This window comes from Mustela putorius, unplaced genomic scaffold, assembly GCF_011764305.1.
Source record: "Mustela putorius furo isolate JIRA1106 unplaced genomic scaffold, ASM1176430v1.1 tig00000106_pilon_pilon_pilon, whole genome shotgun sequence".
Classification (NCBI taxonomy): domain Eukaryota; kingdom Metazoa; phylum Chordata; class Mammalia; order Carnivora; family Mustelidae; genus Mustela; species Mustela putorius.
Window position 1 is genome coordinate 99,540 of NW_025421283.1, and position 5,780 is coordinate 105,319.

Below are 5,780 nucleotides of genomic sequence, written 5' to 3' on the forward strand. Positions count from 1 at the left end.
ACAGTGGAAAAGAGACAGTCTCTTCAATAAATGGTGCTGGGAAAACTGGACAGTTATATGTAGAAGAATGAAACTCAACCATTCTCTAACACTGTACGCAAAGATAAACTCAAAATGGATAAAAGACCTCAATGTGAGACAGGAATCCATCAGAATCCTAGAAGAGAGCACATGCAGTAACCTCTTCGATATCATCCACAGCAACTTCTTTCAAGATATGTCTCCAAAGGCACAGGAAAGAAAAGTGAAAATGAACTTTTGGGACTTCATCAAAATCAAAAGCTTCTGCACAGCAAAGGAAGCAGTCAACAAAACAAAGAGGCAAACCACGGAATAGAAGATATTTGCAAATGACAGTACAGACAAAAGGTTGATATCCAGGATCTATAACAATCTCCTCAAACTCAACACACACAAAACAGACAATCATATCAATAAATGGGCAGAAGATATGGACAGACACTTCTCCAATGAAGACATACAAATGGCTATCAGACACATGAAAAATGTTCATCATCACTAGCCCTCAGGGAGATTCAAATTAAAACCACATTGAGATATCACCTTACACCAGTTAGAATGGCCAAAATTATCAAGACAGGAAACAACATGTGTTGGAGAGGATGTGGAGAAAGGGGAACCCTCTTCCACTGTTGGTGGGAATGCAAGTTGGTGCAGCCTCTTTGGAGAACAGTGTGGAGATTCCTCAAGAAATTAAAAATAGAACTTCCCTATGACCCTGCCATTGCACTACTGAATATTTATCCCAAAGATACAGATGTCATGAAAAGAAGGGCTATCTGTGCCCCAATGTTTATAGCAGCAATGGCCACGGTCGCCAAACTGTGGAAAGAACCAAGATGCCCTTCAACAGATGAATGGATAAGGAAGATGTGGTCCATATACACTATGGAGTATTATGCCTCCATCAGAAAGGACAAATACTCAACTTTTGTAGCAACATGGACGGACTAGAAGAGATTATGCTCAGTTAAATAAGTCAAGCAGAGAGAGTCAATTATCATATGGTTTCACTTATTTGTGAGCATAACAAAAAGCATGGAGGACATGGGGAGTTAAAAGGGGGTTGGGATAAATTGGAAGGGGAGGTGAATCCTGAGAGACTATGGACTCTGAAAAACAATCTGAGGGGTTTGAAGTGGCGGAGGGGTGGGATGTTGGGGTACCAGGTGGTGGGTACTATAGAGGGTACAGATTGCATGGAGCACTGGGTGTGGTGAAATAATAATGATACTGTTATGCTGAAAATAAATAAATTTTTTAAAAAGTTAAACAAACAAAACAAAAAAAGATTTTAAATTTTAAAAGGTGATAAAAAGGAAAAAAGAATCTAATTCTAGTTTCACTGATATTTTCAATTGTTTTCTTCACTTCTACATAAATTATTTCTGCTCTAAACTTTATTATATCTTTCCTTCTACTAGTTTGGGGTTTTGTTTGTTGTTCTTTTTCTTAGCTGTTTGATCTGTAAGCTTAGGTTGTTTATTTTATATTTTTCTTGATTCTTGATTAGGACTCTTAGAACTGCTTCTGATGCATTATATATATGTTTTGGCCTATTGTGTTTTCATTTTCATTTGTTTCCATGCATTTTTTTATTTCTTTTATTTCTTGGCCGACTCATTCATTGTTCAGTAACATGGTATTTAATTCCATGTATCTGTGGTCCTTCCAAATTTTCCTCTTATGGTTGAATTCTAGTTTCATAGTGTTGTGGTCAGAAAAGGTACATTGTATGACTTTGATATTCTTGAATTTGTTTGAGGCTTATTCTGTGCCCTAATATGTGTTCTATTCTGGAGAATGTTCCATGTGTACTTGAAAATAATGTGTATTCTGCTGTTTTCAGATGGAATAATCTCTCTCTCTCTATATATATATATCTGTTTAAATCCATCTTGTGTAGGTGATATATTCAAACTCTTTGTTTCCTTGTTGATTTTCTGTTTAGCTGATCTCTTCAATGATGTAAGTGGGGTGTTAAGTTACTCTACTAGTATTGTGTTGTCATCAACTAGTTCTATTTTGTTTGTTATTAAATGTTTCGTATATTTGGTTGCCTAAATATTTACAATTGTTTGATCTTCTTGTTAAATTTTTCCCTTGGTGATTCTGTAATGTCCTTCTTTATTTATTTTTGCAGTGTTTATTTTAAACTCTAACATATTATTATTCTTTCTTTGACATCCATGTGCATGATAAATGTTTCTTCATCCCCTCAGTTTCAATCTGCAAGTCACTTGATCTAAAATGAGTCTTTTGTAGATAGCATATAGATGTGTCTTATTTATTTATCCATTCTGTCACCCTATGTCTTTTGATTAGAACATTTATTATTTTTATATTCACAGTAATTATTCATAGCTATATTATTGCCATTTTATTACTTTTTTATAGTTTGTGAAGACTTTTTCTCATTTCTCTTCTCACTGTGTTTCATGGTTTGCTGGCTTCCCTTATTAATATATTTGGATCTTTTCTCTTTATCTTTGTATACATATTAGTTGTTTTTAATCTGTGGTTCCCATTCAATCTGTATATAAATCTTCTGCATTTTACAGTTTATATTAAATAGATTGTCATTTAAGTTGGACCCATTATTCACTGCTCTCCTCTTCATGTTTTAGAATATTCTGTCATATTTTATACCACTTTGTTTTGTAAGTTCTTTGAGTTTGGGGTTTTTTTGTTTGTTTGTTTTTACAAAAACCCAATTTTGGCCCTTTTGTGTTTCCTACCTACATACTCTCATTTTCATTCTTGCCTTTCCATTCCAAGAGTCCCCTTTAGTATTTCATGCTGGGTTGGTGTAGTGGTCATGAACACCTTTAGTTTTTGTTTTCTAGGGAACTCTTATCTCTCCTTCCATTCTGAATAGAGCATGCATATGTGCATATTTTTATCATTCAACATTTTGAATATATCATGCCACTTTCTTCTGTTTTGGAAAGTTTCTGTTGAAAAATCCATTTGATAGGCTTATGTGTTTCCTTTATATGTAACTATTTTTTTTTCCCTTACTGCTTTCAACTTTTTCATTGTTTTCACAATTACTTTACAAGATGTCTTGGTATGGATTTTGTTGGGAGTTCTCTGTGCCTCGTGGCTCTTTCCCACATCAGCTATTATCTCTTCAAATTAATTTTCTGCCCCCCTTTTTTTTTCTTTCTTCTTTAGGGACTCCTATAGTACAAATGCTATTACTTTTGATAAAGTCAATGTGTTCTCTAAGTCTATTTTCTGTTTCTTTGTTTTTGTCTTTTGTAATTCTTTCTTTCTATCTTTGTTCAGCTTGATTACTCTCCATTACTCTGTCTGCTTGGTCGTTCACTCTTTCTTATGCTTCCTCCAGCCTACTCTTCATTCCATCAAGTGTGTTTCTTTTTCTGTTTATTGAGCCCTTTTTCTCTTCTATGTTATTTCTTATTTCTGTGTTTAGGGTCTCACTGATGCCGTAGACTTTTTTTCTCAAATGCATTGATTATCTTATGATCATTACTTTAAATTCTATAGCATTCATGTTTCTTACATATGTTTCACTTTGGTTTCTGGGAATGGCTTTGTTTTATTATTTCATTTGGAAAAAAAATTCTCTGTCTTTTCATTTACCATAAGTCTCTGTGCCTGCTTCTGTTTGTTAGGAAATTCAGCTATGTCTCCTGTTCTTGAAGGTGTTTGCATTATGAAGAAGAGGTCTTGTGGTATACCCTGCCATGTAGTGTCCCCTCTTCTCTAGGACCTGGAACTTGAAGGAATGTGACCAAAGTGTTCTGAGTGCTTCTTACTATTGTGCCCTGGCCATTTTATCCTTCAGAGCACTCATCAGCAGAGAATCTCTATCTATTTATTTTTTCATTGTGGGCAGTGTTTGGTCCCTGGACTGAATATTATGAGTTTTAGCTAGGTTTGAGCTGGTTTGCTTATGAAATGGGACTTGTTGCCACCAATGCCCTGTAAAACTCTGAATAAGAAGACATGAGGTAGGCAGGGGTTTGGGCTGGTCTTCTAAGTGAGGGTTCCCACAGTGCTGGACTAAGGGGAGTTTGACTGGGAAGAGCAGTTCCACAGGAAGGTGGGGTGGAGGGCTTGGTGTAAATAACTTAGGTAGGGAGTGTCTGCCTTCCACTGGTTCCAGCAGGTGGTCCTGTGCTTATGTGACAGACAGGGAAGGGAAATAGTGCTTTCTAGTTCATTTTTTTTCTGTATTTTTGTGAATCCTGCCTCTCTGCACACTCTCAGAGTTAGGTTTTGATTTAAGTGATCTTTAAGCCCCAATATTTTATAACATCAGAATGATGGTGCTTATATGTACTTTAGGTGGGAAAAAAATATTATGGCCTGATTTATCCAGGTAAAATGTAAAAGAAGAAGCATGAATGCTACTCAGCCTTGAAAGATGAGTAAGATTTGAAAATGGAAAGAGTTGAGGGTAGAGGTAAAAAGACTTTGTGGAAGAATCATTTAAACAAAGATAAATGTACAAGGGATATTTCAGTAACAGTTACTAGACTAAGGTAGTTCTTCAGATGTTTGCTATTTCAAATTAAGAAGAGATCAGAACTTAAAGTTTGGGGAGTCTTGAATCTTAGCCTAAGTTAAATATCTTTCATGGTAATGTAGAACCATTGTAGATTTGTGCAAAGGAAATTAATGCAGTGTACCATAAATGCAGAGATTGCTACCTATATTGTTTCCTCTTGTGTTCTCAACAAGTAGAAAACTACTAGGTACATAATAGAGTCTTTATAAATATTTGTTAAACAAATAACAAAAACCATTGTTATGCAGCATTGCCCAAAGTAATGGAACAAAATAAAATCAAGACCAATTAGAAAGCTATTTCAACCTCCAGGTACAAGATGTTGATTTCATTAAATTTGAGTAGTAAGATTGACTGTACTTCCTTGATATAAATTTTTTGTTTGAAGAAACAAGGTTTGATGGCTTGTGAAAATAAAAAATATATATATTTAAAAAAATATTTTATTTATTTACTTGAAAGAGAGAGAGTGAGAGAGAGAGAGAGAGCACAAGAGGGAGCAGGGTCAGAGGGAGAAGGAGACTCCTTGCTGAGCGGGGATCCCAATTTGGGACTTGATCCTGGAACTTTGGGATCATGATCTGAGCTTAAGGCAGATGCCAAATTGACTGAGCCAGCCAGGAGCACTGAAGAAAAATTCTAAACACACACATGTTCTCAGTTTTCTAATCCATTGCCTGGACTAAAAGGAGACAAACATTTACAACATGCTTTATTTTTAAATTAGCTATACAGAACACTGAGACCACAAATTACTTTATACACACCTAATTATTGTACCTGCCATCAAAATTATGAAAGTACCTGGTTTAATCAATCCAGACTCTTAAAAAGTTGTGATTTATAATTACATATTGTTGAAATAACATCAATGTATATGAGAAAGGAGAAATTGCTAGAAGGAGAAATCACTGATTTTTTTTTCTTAATTCACTTTAATTAAACCAAATGTATCAACATTCCATTATGGAAGAGAATAAAATTATCTAAGTAAACCCTCGATGCTGGCCTTATCAAGAATCACAGGCATAGCTCTTCAGTATGGATCAATTAAACAGAATTGAGCTCTGTGGAAAAGGGAATGTCAAGAACCCACTAAAGCATATTTAAAAAGAAAAAATATATATAAATTTAGTTGATTTCTTTGTATCTCCAGAAATGTGTGCTGATAATTTATATTTATACTAATGGTCTTAAATTTCATAATGTTCTTGATTGC